Source organism: Leuresthes tenuis, unplaced genomic scaffold, assembly GCF_036924035.1.
Source record: "Leuresthes tenuis unplaced genomic scaffold, fLeuTen1.0.hap1 SCAF_11, whole genome shotgun sequence".
Classification (NCBI taxonomy): domain Eukaryota; kingdom Metazoa; phylum Chordata; class Actinopteri; order Atheriniformes; family Atherinopsidae; genus Leuresthes; species Leuresthes tenuis.
The window spans coordinates 33,771,782-33,786,843 of record NW_027325365.1 but is presented as its reverse complement, the minus strand read 5'-3'; positions in this window follow the sequence as shown (position 1 = coordinate 33,786,843).

Sequence of the window (15,062 nt, the reverse complement as noted above, 5' to 3'; positions counted from 1 at the left end):
AGTGAAAATGAAAAAGGTCACATGGTGAGAACACTTTACATCTTCACACTGACTCTGTGCTTCTTTGACTCTTTAGTTTGCACCATCACATTCAACAAACAGCAACCACATAAAACTGAACTGTGGACAAAATGGAGGACTGTAACAACACTCACTTTATCCTGTCCATCTGTGTAAATGTGAATGTTTATTTCATGTTTCAGAACAATGCATGAGTGTGTTTCCTCATATCTGGTCACTGTTCAGTAGAAAGTTTTACTCCTTCAGATGTCGTGTGCAAATGTACTCGTGAGCACACCAGAGAGAACTGATTCAGTCGTACCTGTAGCAGGATTAAGACAGGACTCACACACAGGATGTGTTGGGTCATTATGGAGAGCAATGTGTAATAATTGGTCACCTGATTAGATTGTTGATCATGTTGCTATTTAAAAGTTGATCTTTTCTCAACTCTCCACCATATTCTAAACATTAAAAAAAAATCTTCTCAATACTAAACAACTTTGAAAATGAAAATGGATGAAAACATAAACTGTTGAAGTCTGACACATGATTGTGTGAATCCTGTCTTAGTGTGGGGTATCAGCTGGTATGTTGCTATCAGAAAGGCTTCCCACATTGTGCAGTTAGACCAGGCGAATATAAACCCCATATTTATATATATATATATATACATAAATATATATAAAACAAATTCCAGTGTAAAGACATTAGTCATATATATAGACTTGAAAACTGAACCTCTTGGTGGTCAGGCCACATGTAATGATGTGAGTGTTCCTGTGTTTGTCATTTTAGTAAAAAAGTTACTCAGATCTTTGTGAAACACTATAACATGATTAATGCACAGATTGAATCAGACTTGGACCTGGAGTTGGACACATGAACCAGTGTGAACATCAGCCCTGGACTGAGCACCATGTGAAAAGCTTTTAGAGATACAGCTGAACAAAACTGTGAGTCATTGAGGTTGTTGTATCTTTGTTTATCAGTGTTCAATAAAACACTGATAAAAAAGCATTGTTTATCAGTGTATTTGGACAATAAGTAATTATGTTAATGATACAGGATGTTGGGGACTGTTCAGCCCTGCCTTTCAATATGATCACAGAAACCAATAATGGGAATTTAGTTTTTGTACTTATTTGTTTTTCTATGTTCTTTGTATTATTTGGTTTTTCTTATTTAATATATCCAACAGTTTTAGGGTGAGACGTAAAGAAATATTCTAGGAACATACTTACATAGAAGTACTTACAATCCAAATAATAACTTTTTATTTGATATATTTAAGTTTGTCCTTTTATATTTTCCACACGAAGAAGATCATTCCATTACTTTGACTGTTGGATACCAAACTTTACCAAATGACAGAGCTTATCCCCTCAACCCACAAACTTCTGTTGTTGTTGAAACTCACATGTCGTCTCATTCACCAAAGCTGCCGGTTTCACCATGTGTGTCTGTACATGTGAAGTTATCACTGACAGTAAGATACTTTGATCCATTCAGCAGTTTTTAAATCCTAAATGAGTCATCTTACCTGTTTCACTTTATACTTATGTATGTGACTGTTTTATTTTCATGGATATTTTCTATTTTTAATATCTGTTAAAGCAGAGCATGTTTAGTTCATGTTTCAGAACAGTGTATTAGTCTTCTTTTGTTCTCCATCATTTTTCCAGTATTTTGGTTATCACTGAGACAATGACATAGTCAAACTAAATAAACTTCTTCAGTGATCACATATAAATGTACACATGAAGTAAGTGGATAGGATGGATTTAGTAGTAATTATAGCAGGAATAAGACAGGACTCACACTCACGTTGTGTTGACTCATTATGGAGAGCATTCCTCACATTTGGGAATGCTCTCCATCATGGCTCCCTGCATTGAGGATCAGGTTATTATTTAAGAAGTAAAAAAATTCTCAACTATCCACCATATGGAAACTAATAATAGAAAAAAAGTTTATAGAACATTTTATTCTAAAGACCCCCAAAAATTGCAAATGGATGAAGAAACACACTTTTGAAATGGAACACACAATTGAGTGAATCCTGTCTTAGTGTGGGGTATCAGCTGGTATTTTGCTTTGGGAATTATTTTCTATCATAATTAATGTTCATAGTAGTAGTTTTGTAAGTTTTCTTTTTTTGTAAAAATATTAACATAGGAATATACATTTGATTAAAAATATTATTGTTGAAATATAACATAACATATCACATAATAATGGACATTTGAAATCCATAACAGACCCTTTTGTTTCTGAGGTTTTGTAATAATCTAAAAATATACCTTCTGATTAAATAGAAGGGCTGTATTGTTAATATTTTATTACATTTTTTCTTGTGCTTTAAAAAACAATTATTGTGTCGCCTTCATAAAAACTGAACAATCATTAATCTTACAGGTTTTTGACTTTTCACTTATTATCTGCTTGAAACCCTTTTGTTGTTTTTAACCCTTCAGCTTTTCTTTGCTGACAGTTACTCCAGCCAACATGGCGGCCCTATTGTAAAAGCTTTATGCCAGCCTGTGTTATGTGTGCTCCTAATACAATGTAACATGGCGTTATCTGTCTCTCAGCCATCACAGCACAAACTTCCATGATAAAGAAGCTGCACTTCTCTCCTTTAAACTGACAGTGAGGGCTGTGCTAAAACTGCCATAAAACCTGTATTCTACACAGGACCTTGATAGAAATTACTTAACTGTCTGCAGCATACCTTTCTGCTATTAACAGGTTAAAATTGTCTTTTACTATGACTTATAAATCTATCAACTGCCAGTCCTTTTTGCATGTTTCTTCTCTTTTCTGTACTCTTCTGCTTTCATAAAGCTCCATCTCCTTTCCAAAACTTCAGGCCTTCTGAAACTACAGCAAATCATTTTCTGTTAAATGTTCACATTTTTCTTCAGTGTCTCTCTTCGTTCTGAATTTATTCACTTTTTGGTTTAACATTTTCTTCTCTTTCCTGTATTTTTCTGCCTTCATTTAGCTCAAGATGGCTTAAACATTCCCATTTTTCTGCATTGTTTCTCATATTTCTGATTTTTTTCCCCCTTTTAGTCCCCTTTTAGTTCACATTTTTCTTCAGTGTTTCACTTCTTTTTTAGCATTTTTCTTCTCTTTCCTTTAATTTTCTGCCTTCATACAACTCTAGGTCCTTTCAAAAACACCTTTCAAGTGCTTTGAAACTTCAGCTAATAACTTTCTGCTAAATTTTCAGCTTTTTTAGCATGGTCAGCAATCCCCATTCAGCGAATAAGCATTCTGTTTCGCAGGAACAGCTTTTTTCTAGTTATTTTTCCGTTTCCGTCACGTTTTTCAGCGCGCTACTCCTCCCGTTTTTTTTATTTTTTTCCTGTGATGTTGTATGGAAACAGAAGTTGGCAAAAGCACCTATGTCAGTTGTTTTTTCTACTTTTCCTTAGACAAAGAAGCATTTAGCTGAGCACTCAGATGATAAGCTGAATACCTCACCAGCTGAATACATCATCTCCCCTACAGAAACCAGACAGAGCTGCAATAATGATGATGTAAATCTGCAAACAAAAGGCAGTGAGGAAAAAGGGAAGGAATAAATTGAACTAGAAAATTTCTGAAGAAATTTTGATGGGTGCCCAGCTGCTGCCCGTTTTCTGCCCGTCCACACACACACACAGAGAGACAGAGAAGCTGGTAGTTGCCAGTCAAGCATTATATGATCATAATCCAGTCTTAAATATGAGATTCAGGCTTGTTCTGGTGAAATCTGCCTGCTTTAGACACATAAGGCCTCTGTTCAGAATAATGGAGAACATATGAGTGAATGCGCGCTATCGCGCGCATTTGTGTCGTCAGGGGCTGCCATGAAGCTGCTAATCTGTTCAGATTAATGAAAAACATGAGTTAGTGCGCGCTATCGCGCGCATTTGTGTCGTCAGGGGCTGCCATGAAGCTGCTAATCTGTTCAGATTAATGAAAAACATAAGTTAGTGCGCGCTATCGCGCGCATTTGTGTCGTCAGGGGCTGCCATGAAGCTGCTAATCTGTTCAGATTAATGAAAAACATGAGTTAGTGCGCGCTATCGCGCGCATTTGTGTCGTCAGGGGCTGCCATGAAGCTGCTAATCTGTTCAGATTAATGAAAAACATGAGTTAGTGCGCGCTATCGCGCGCATTTGTCTCGTCAGTGGCTGGCATGAAGCTGTTTGACCATATTGGCTGCCCTAATGCTGCCCTCCTGCCTTGCTCCTGCCCTCTTGCTGCCCTCCTCCTGCCCTGCTCTTGCCCTCTTGCCCTGCTCCTGCCCTCCTCCTGCCATGCTCTTGCCCTCCTGCCCTGCTCTTGCCCTCTATTGCCCTCCTCCTGCCCTGCTCTTGCCCTCTTGCCCTGCTGCCCTAATGTTGCCCTCCTCCTGCCCTGCTCTTGCCCTCTATTGCCCTCCTCCTGCCCTGCTCTTGCCCTCTATTGCCCTCTATTGCCCTCCTCCTGCCCTGCTCTTGCCCTCTTGCCCTGCTGCCCTAATGTTGCCCTCCTCCTGCCCTGCTCTTGCCCTCTATTGCCCTCTATTGCCCTCCTCCTGCCCTGCTCTTGCCCTCTTGCCCTCTATTGCCCTCTTGCCCTCCTGCCCTCTTGCCCTGCTGCCCTAATGTTGCCCTCCTCCTGCCCTGCTCTTGCCCTCCTCCTGCCCTGCTCTTGCCCTCTATTGCCCTCTTGCCCTCCTCCTGCCCTGCTCTTGCCCTCTATTGCCCTCTTGCCCTCTATTGCCCTCCTCCTGCCCTGCTCTTGCCCTCTATTGCCCTCCTGCCCTCTATTGCCCTCCTCCTGCCCTGCTCTTGCCCTGCTGCCCTAATGTTGCCCTCCTCCTGCCCTGCTCTTGCCCTCTTGCCCTCTATTGCCCTCCTTCCCTCTATTGCCCTCTTGCCCTGCTGCCCTAATGTTGCCCTCCTCCTGCCCTGCTCTTGCCCTCCTCCTAACCTGCTCTTGCCCTCTATTGCCCTCTTGCCCTCTATTGCCCTCCTCCTGCCCTGCTCTTGCCCTCTATTGCCCTCTATTGCCCTCCTCCTGCCCTGCTCTTGCCCTCCTCCTGCCCTGCTCTTGCCCTCTATTGCCCTCCTGCCCTCTATTGCCCTCCTCCTGCCCTGCTCTTGCCCTGCTGCCCTAATGTTGCCCTCCTCCTGCCCTGCTCTTGCCCTCTATTGCCCTCCTCCTGCCCTGCTCTTGTCCTCTATTGCCCTCTTGCCCTCTATTGCCCTCCTCCTGCCCTGCTCTTGCCCTCTATTGCCCTCTATTGCCCTCCTCCTGCTCTGCTCTTGCCCTCTATTGCCCTCCTGCCCTCTATTGCCCTCCTGCTGCTATGTTTACTCTGCCCTCATCAGCCATCTTGGCTCTGCCCTCATCAGCTGTGATAGAACAGGGCAGCCTTCTTGGGTGTGGTCAGCATTAGTTGCTATGGGCAACAGCTGTGCCTGCCAACTGCCAACTGCCAAATCTGCACCTCACTTTGTCCCCTTAAAATCATGGGGTTTTCATATTGAGGCAGAAATCTGGAACAAAACGCTCGCTGTTCGAAAAGTAGAAGTCGTATCCGAATAATTCTTTCACCGTGAGCGCCAGAAGGGACGGGGGAAGCCAGCGGTGTCATTTTTATTCTTCTAACCCCCGTGGCTCCTTTATTATGGCAGTTTTAAAATGATTTTTCCGACTGATTTCAGGGCTCAGCCGTTTTATAATGGGATGGAATGTTCCATCTATTCGCTCAGAGGGGATTTGTGAGAAATCTGTGAGGCCAAGCTCAATGACAGTCACATCGGGTGAAAGACAACTAAAATACCTACGTTTTGATGTATAATTTATCCAGATCAGGCAGATATTTTGGACGTGAGAGAAATTTGTTCGAGAAATCTGTTTTAAAAGATTTTTAGAGTGACAGTTACAGTGTAACTGACATGAGACGACCTCCTCTGGACACCTAAAACGTAAACTGCCGTTGTGTCAAAGCTGTATAAGCTATTAACAAGCCCTTTACCACAGTTAAAGCTGAGTCTTTCCTGTCACACACAAACTTTGAATGATGTGTGTGTGACCTTGTATGGCTGAGTTCAGAGGCCTCTTCGAGCCCCAAACTGCCTCTTTTTGGCCTTCTCCATTCATTTTCCCATTGACAATTTGCCCGCTTTTTCCCATTTATCCGCTATTCCGGTCGAGTAATGAGAGAGAAAAATACAAGCACACCTCTCCCCATCGGCGCGCACGCAGCCATGTATTTTTTATTTTAGTCGGACCTTCGCTGCGGGACGAGTAGCGCGCCGAAAAACGTGACGGAAGCGGAAAAATAATAAGTATGAGCAATAGTAATATGTGTGCCCTGCCTATGGCATGGGGCACCCATAATGAGCATGTTGGCATTTGGTAAGAGGCACACTCGAACACCCCCGCTGTTTCATTGCAATTCCCATCCCAAACGCACATCTCCTCTTCTCCTCTGGTCTTTGGTGCAAAGGATGTTGGCACTAATTGTCTGTGATGGTTTCAGTCCCAGAAATAAGACGAGAAGACAGAAGACAAGGAGGAAGAAAACCAGACAATGGTGACAGGGATGAAGTGGTATGGAGGGGAAGCAGGAATAATGAAGAGGGAAATAAAACAAAATGGAAGAGACTGTAAAAGTACAGGGCAAGGAGGATGTAAACAGACTGACTCTTCAAGAGTGAGACATCCTAGAGTCAATGTCAACCACCAGCTAATACAAAGCTGTCTTGTCAGTCTTCAGCATAAAGTCAAACTAAATGTTGTGAAGCTGGTCTGAACTTGTATAAGGGTGACATCTCCATCACAATTTGTTTAACCTTCACCACTCCACCATTGCCATTCATTAGCTGTAACTGCTTGTCCTCTAAAGCAGGACAATTTATAGCCCCCACCACCCTGCCTTCCTTTCTTTTTCCCTTTAAAGTGAGCACTTTCCAGAATATTCACTTATATTCTTTCATAACATAAATAAAAAAACACAAGCAATGGCCATCTAGAGCTAGCGAGCCTTGAGTAAATGGTAAATGGACTTGTATAGTGCTTTTCTAGTCTAACTGACCACTCAAAGCGCTTCACTACATGCCGCATTCACCCCACTCACACACATTCATACAGCACGTCTTAAGGTACTTAACTACGTGCTTTTTATAATCATTCATACACACATTCATACCCCAGTGATACACTGGGAGGCAACGTGGGGTTCAGTGTCTTCGACATGTATCCCGGGGAAGCCAGAGTCGAACCACCGACCTTCTGATTGGTGGGCGACTGCTCTTCCTCTTCTCTTCCTCTTCCTCCTGAGCTACAGCCGCCCAGTCAATGATGAGAAGTCAGCCTGTTATTGACTTTTGTTTGAATTGTTACAATAGGTGCTAAAGGCTACCTCAGACAGATATGTTGTGCTCAAGGGATGAATAACCGTTTAAAGTCTGTGCTTGGCCAGTCTGGGGCAATAATGTGTTTTTAACAATCCAAAACCTCAATCAACACAAAGTCAAAGTCAAATTTATTTCTATAGCACATTTCATGTACAAAACAATTCAAAGTGCTTTATATAAAATAAAAGCATTGCAGCAGGGAGCAGAAAAGGAATTAGAATATGTAAATGAATATAAATAGAAATAAATAAAATAATTAAAATTAATAAAAACAAGCAACAGTCTAGATAAGTTAAAAGATACCCTGCAGATTTTATGCATAGACACATGAGAAAAGAAAATGGTAAATGGACTTTTTTGGACTTGTACAGCGCTGTTCTAGTCTAGCTGACCACTCAAAGCGCTTCACTACATGCCGCATTCACCCCACTCACACACATTCATACACGATATAACTACGTGCTTTCTAAGCATTCACACACATTCATACCCCCAATCTGTCTTGCCCAACGCTTCGACATGTATCCTGGGGAAGCCAGAGTCGAACCACCGACCTTCCGATTGGTGGGCGACTGCTCTTCCTCCTGAGCTACAGCCGCCCCAGAAAAGTGTTTAGATCTCTTAGTCCAGTTAAAATACCATCACAGTAATTGAGTCTACTGGAGATGAATGCATGGATGAGTTTCTCCTGGTCTTTTTGGGAGAGAAAACCTTTACTTCTGTTAATGTTTCTGAGTTGGTAAACAGCTGCCTTGGTGACAGCTTTGATGTGGCTGCAGAAAGTCAGATCTGAGTCTATCAACACTACAAGGTTACGAACTTGGTCAGTGATTGTAAGGGCCTGAGTCTCAAGGTATTTACCAATGCTGACCCTCTTCTCTTTGCTGCCAAACAGAATGATCTCAGTTTTGTCTTCATTTAATTGTAGAAAATTCTCTATCATCCAGGAGTTTATTTCCTCCAGACACTGACACAGTACGTCTGCTGGGCTGCAGTCGTCTGGTGACAGAGGCACATAAAGTTGTGTATCGTCTGCATTACTGTGATAATTGATGTTAAAGTTCTGTAATATCTGACCCAAAGGGAGCATATACAAGTTAAACAGAAGAGGTCCAAGAATTTACCCCGGGGGGGCTCCAGAAGTCAAGGCCACTCGCTCAGATTCATAGCTGCCAATTGTAACAAAATAACTCCAGCCTTCTAAATAGGACCTGAACCAGTTAAGGACCGCTCCAGAAAGTCCAAGCCAGTTTTCCAGCCTGTGCAACAGGATTCTGTGATCTACAGTATCAAACACAGCGCTGAGATCCAACAGAACCAGGACTGAAACATAACCAGAATCAGTATTCAACCTGATGTCGTTTAACACTTTGACCAGAGCTGTTTCAGTGTTGTGATGACGTCGGAAGCCTGATTAAAAGTTATTGAGACTTCCATTTTCATTCAGAAAGTCACTGATAATTGCACATAATTTAGTTTTGTTAGCTCTGAGAGCCTGGAGGAAATGTTTATGCCTAAACATCTAATATTTCCTGACTATAAAGTGATCGCAGGTATATTCTGGACCCTACAGTAAATGGGCAGAACTGTGGTCTTAGACCAGTTGATAGAATTGTCAGAAAGTGCTGAGAAGTGTGAACGTGTGAGTGAGAGATGTCTGTGAGTTCTGAAGGAAAAGTAAGGAAAAGTAATACATCATCAACATAAAGACTTATTTTATGCTCAATATTTTGGGGTTGGATGCCTTTAATATTTCTCTCTTGTCTGATAGCAGCAGCTAAAGGTTAGATGAAAATAGCAAAAAGTGACTAACTATGAAAAAACTTGAATAAAACAAAAACCTGACTGTGACTGTGGAAAAAACACAAGGACAAGCCTGACTTGACATGGGTAACTGTGTTATTGATGACAATGAGTGTGGTAACTTCAGCTCAAGAACCACTCGACAACATCTTTGCCGTAGTTGAACTTTATATGTAAAGACGGCAAAATATACATTCCATATATATCTCTGGTCGGTAGGCCTTTTCTGTCGGTCAGAGGTCAAGCATATAACTAAACCCGGGCGGGAGAGTCCTTTCAAAATACATGCAACGTAATGACCCCCTAGTGGGTGCATAGCGTAAACGTAAATTAATAATGTTCACGTCACAACACTTCTCCCCCTTTAAATTCCAACATTTCCCAAAATGTAAATTAACTAGGAGAACCCAACAGTGGTGTTTTTAGCTGACGTACACCCAAAACTTAAACCACTGTCAACACAAACACCTGTAAAACATGACAGCTTTAACATTCAGTCCCACTTGACCTGTTTAATCAAACATTCAGTCTATTTGCGATTGCGCTGTGACCTTCGCACTAACCCCGGTGACCCAGCACTCACTGCTGGTGTTTTTGGTGGCTCTGGTGTAGGGCAACTGAGAGGGGTCTGGATGTCAGTGTGACAGTGTTCATCCCCTCTGGAAGACCCAGAAACCTCTGCCTGTCTCCTGTGGACCCACCTCCGCAGTTGTTGGTCTCACCACTGGAAACTCAGTGGCACTGTCTGTCTCCAAATCTGTATCATGTCGCAGGCGTACATGATCCTGATGTCTGTGGAACGTACGTCCATCAGTCAGCTTGGCAACATAGGAGACTGGCCCCCTACGCTTGAGAATAATCCCAGGTAGCCACTTCTGGTTGCTATTGCTGCTGAAGTTCCTCATATAGACACAGTCATCTGGTTTCAAGTGTCTCTCACGTGCATGTTGATCATGCCTTTCTTTCTGTTTTTCCTGCTTTTCCTCTACTTTTGCCTTCATGTCTGGACGCAACAGGTCCAATCTCGATTTAGGCCTACGCCCCATCAGCATCTCTGCTGGAGTGCGTCCGGTTGTAGTTTGTGGCGTGAGGCGGTATTTAAACAGGAAACGTGAAAGCTGAGTGCTGAGCGAATCTCCTGTCATCTGCTTCAGGCCCTCCTTCACTGTCTGAACATCCCGATCTGCTAACCCATTTGAGGCTGGGTGGAAAGGAGCTGTCCGTATGTGCTGAATGCCATTCTGCTGCATGAACTCACTGAATAGTTCACTGGTGAATGTCGGGCCATTATCAGAGACCAGTTTGTCAGGCAATCCGTGGACTGCAAACACTTGCCTGAGTTTATCAATGGTTGTAGGAGCTGTGATGTTGCTCCTGATGTGAGCCTCTATCCATTTAGAATGTGCATCCACCATTATAAGAAACAGCGTAAGCGTAACTTAATAATGTTCACATCACAACAATGAGGATCTGGAAATGTGCATGAAAAAAAACAGGAAACTAAATACTGAGGGTGATGGAGTGCAGCTGAGGGGAAAAGTACAGTTGAAGTGAGTGAACCTGATGGCAGGGCAAGAGAAACTAAGGAAAACATGGCCAAAGTAAACTAGGAACTAAAAACATGACAAAACTAACAGATGTGACGGGAGCTAACTCGGACAGAGAGGTTACTAGCACTTCATTTCCAATGAAGGGGTCTTTACCACCCCTTATCCCTAACTAACCTTCTTTTAGGACAATTCAGGAGAGAATTCAGATAATTTTGTTGATAGCGGTTGTATATTGTGTGATTGTTCAACCGTCATCTTGGCATGATGGGCATGCCTTCCAGAATTTCAGACGGACGCCTTGTCAGTCACTTGGCTGTGAGTCCTTAAGTGGTTCTTATGACCTATCTGACAAGATAGAGAAGCTTCATCTGTCCCAGTTATTTAGTCCAGTTATGTCATCTTAAAGTCTTGGACCATACAAGGACATACATCGCGTTGTATGAGCAGAGTGGAAAAGTACAAAATAGGAATATGGCTTATATAGTGAAAGGTCTGGACCGCAGGCAAGCCAGTTCAGCACCAGTGAGTTTCTTCTATTATGAAGCCATGCAGTCGTAATTGAAGCAGTATGTGGTTATATGCTTTGATTTAAGCAACAGTTCTTGCTATTAGTCTTTAAAACAAAACGGTAAAGTGTTTTGTGTAGCCAGTATATTTTCTTTTCAAAGAGATTTTTACCAACCCCAGTCAATTAAACTCATGAATAAGGATTTTTGTGCCCGAAAGAGGAATCCGTACCAACTGTCCCAGGCTGAACTGCAGATCAGGGAAAAGGAGTGTTTTTGAAAATAAAATTGGCTATCAGGTATCTGGTGCTACTCAGAGCTCAGTTTACCGTGTCAGCTACTGTCTCAAGGTTATATAATGTGCACTCTAACATGGTAATGTGCCTCAGAAGTTACCAAGTAATACTCCTATGATTATTACCAATGATCTCCTCTTAGCCTCTGATAGCGGACTTGTTTCTGTGCTTGTCCTGTTGGATCTCAGTGCTGCATTTGATACGATCGATCACAGCATTCTGTTACAGAGACTTGAACATGTTATTGGGATTAAAGGAACTGCATTAGGCTGGTTTAAGTCATATTTATCTGATAGATTCCAGTTTGTTCTTTTAAATGAAAAATCTTCCTCACACACTAGAGTAAGTCATGGAGTTCGTCAGGGTTCTGTGCTTGGACCGATTCTTTTTACTTTATACATGCTTCCATTAGGTAACATTATTAGACAACTTGGCATAAAGTTGTGTTGCTGCTTACTATGTTACTGCTTTTTGTGTTATGTTGCGGCTCATTTTGCTCTGTTGCGGCTTATTGTGTTGTGTTGCGCTTGTTGTGTTGCTGCTTTTTGTTTTGTGGTACGGTTTATTGTGTTGATGCTTTCTGTAAAGTGTTGCGGCTTATTGTGTTGTGTTGTGCTTATTGTGTTGCTGCTTTTTTTGTTGTGGCTCATTTTGCTGTGTTGCGGCTTATTTGGTTGTGTTGCGGCTTACTGTGTTGTGTTGCTGCTTTTTTCGTTGCAGCTTATTGTGTTGTGTTGCGGCTTACTGTGTTTTGTTGCAGCTTGTTGTGTTGTGTTGCGGCTTATTCTGTTGCTGGTTTTTGTGTTGTGTTGTGGCCTGTTGTGTTGCGGCTTATTGTGTTATGTTGCATCTAATTGTGTTGCTGCTGTTTGTGTTGTGTTGTGCCTTATTGTGTTGCCGCTTTTTGTTTTGTGTTGTGGCTTATACTGTTATTGCTTTTTGTGTTATGTTGCTGTTTATTGTGTTGTGTTTCATCTTATTGTTTTGTGTTCCTGCTTATTGTGTTGATGCTTTTTGTGTTGCGGCTCATTTTGCTGTGTTGCGGCTTATTTGGTTGTGTTGCGACTTACTGTGTTGTGTTGCTGCTTTTTTCGTTGCAGCTTATTGAGTTGCAGCTTATTGTGTTGTGTTGCGACTTACTGTGTTGTGTTGCTGTTTTTTTTGTTGCAGCTTATTGAGTTGCAGCTTATTGTGTTGTGTTGCGGCTTATTCTGTTACTGGTTTTTGTGTTGTGTTGAGGCTTATTGTGTTATGTTGCATCTAATTGTGTTGCCGCTGTTTGTGTTGTGTTGCGGCTTATACTGTTGTTGCTTTTTGTGTTTTGTTGTGACTTATTGTGTTGCATCTTATTGTTTTGTATTGCAGCTTATTGTGTTGTGTTCCTGCTTATTGTGTTGATGCTTTTTGTTTTGTGTTTCAGCTTATTGTGTTGTATTGCTTCTTTTTTCATTTCAGCTTTTTCTGTTGTGTTGCAGCTTATTGTGTTGTGCCTTATTTTGTTGATGCTTTTTGTGCTGTGTTGCAGGTTATTGTGTTTTGTTTCAGCTTGTTGTGTTGTGTTGCGGCTTAATTTGTTGTGTTTTGTTTCAGCTTGTTGTGTTGTGTTGCAACTTATTGTGTTGCTGGATTTTGTGTTATGTTGCATCTAATTGTGTTGCTGCTGTTTGTGTTGTGTTAAAGCTTATACCTTTTTTGCTTTTTGTGTTGTGTTGCAGCATATTTTTTTGGTGTTGTGGCTCATTTTGTTGTGTTGCGGCTTATTGTGTTGCTGTTTTTTGTGTTGAGCTGCACTATTTTTGTTGTGATGTAGCTTATTGTGTTGTGTTGCGGGTTACTGTGTTGTTTTGCTGCTATTTTCATTGTAGCTTATTGTGTTGTGTTGCGGCTTATTGTGTTGCTGGTTTCTATGTTGTGTTGTGGCCTGTTGTGTTGCGGCTTATTGTATTTTGTTGCATCTAATTGTGTTGCTGCTTTTTGTTTTGTGTTGCGGCTTATACTGTTGTTGCTTTTTGTGTTGTAGCATATTTTCTTGTGTTGCAGGTCATCGTGTTGTTGCTTTTTGTGTTGTGATGCGGCTTAATGTGTTTTGTTAAAGATAATATTTTGTGCGGCTTATTTTGGTGTCTTGCAGCTTATTGAGTTGTGTTATGGCTTATTGTACTGTTGCGTTTTGTTGTGACTTATTGTGTTGTGTTTCATCTTATTGTTTTGTGTTTCAGCTTATTGTGTTGTGTTGCGTCTTAATTTTTTGTGTTTCAGCTTATTGTGTTGTGTTGCGGCTTAATTTTTTGTGTTGCTTCTTTTTTCGTTGCAGCTTTTTTTGTTGTTTTGCAGCTTATTGTGTTGTGTTGCAGCTTGTTGTGTTGTGTTTCGACTTAATGTGTTGCTGTTTTTTGTGTTGAGGTGCACTATTTTTGTTGTGATGTAGCTTATTGTGTTGTGTTGCGGGTTACTGTGTTGTTTTGCTGCTTTTTTCATTGTAGCTTATTGTGTTGCTGGTTTCTGTGTTGTGTTGTGGCCCTTTTGCGTTGCGGCTTATTGTATTTTGTTGCATCTAATTGTGTTGCTGCTTTTTGTTTTGTGTTGCGGCTTATACTGTCGTTACTTTTTGTGTTGTGTTGCAGCATATTTTGTTGTGTTGCAGCTCATCGTGTTGTTGCTCTTTGTGTTGTGATGCAGCTTAATGTGCTTTGTTAAAGATTTTTTTTGCGGCTTATTTTGGTGTGTTGCAGCTTATTGAGTTGTGTTATGGCTTATTGTGTTGTTGCGTTTTGTGTTTTGTTGTGACTTATTGTGTTGTGTTGCATCTTATTGAGGTTTCTTGTAGCTTATTGTGTTATGTTGCTGCTTATTGTTTTGTGTTTCATCTTATTGTGTTGTGTTGCAGCTTATTGTGCTTTTTGCAGCTTGTTGTGTTGTGTTTCGACTTAATGTGTTGTCTTAAAGATTATTGTGTTGTGGCTTATTTTTTTATGCTTTTTGATGTTGCAGCTTATTGAGTTGTGTTATGGCTTATTGTGTTGTTGCATTTTGTGTTTTGTTGTGACTTATTGTGTTGTGTTGCATCTTATTGAGGTTTCTTGTAGCTTGTTGTGTTTTGTTGCGGATTTTTGTGTTGTTGCTTTTTGTGTTATGTTGCTGCTTATTGTGTTGTGTTTCATTTATTGTTTTGTGTTTTGGCTTAATTTGTTGTGTTGCTTCTTTTTTCATTTCATCTTTTTCTGTTGTGTTGCAGCTTATTGTGTTGCTGCTTATTTTGTTGATGCTTTTTGTGTTGTCTTGCAGCTTATTGCATGTGTTGCGGCTTGTCATGTTGTGGCTTATTCCGCTGTGTTGCTCCTTTTTGCATTGTATTGTGGCTTGTTGTGTTGTGTTGCAGCTTATTCCGCTGTGTTACTGCTTTTTGCGTTGTGTTGCTGCTTATTTTGTTGATGTTTTTTGCTTTGTGTTGCAGCTTATTCCGCTGTGTTGCTGCTTTTTGCATTGTATTGCAGCTTGTTG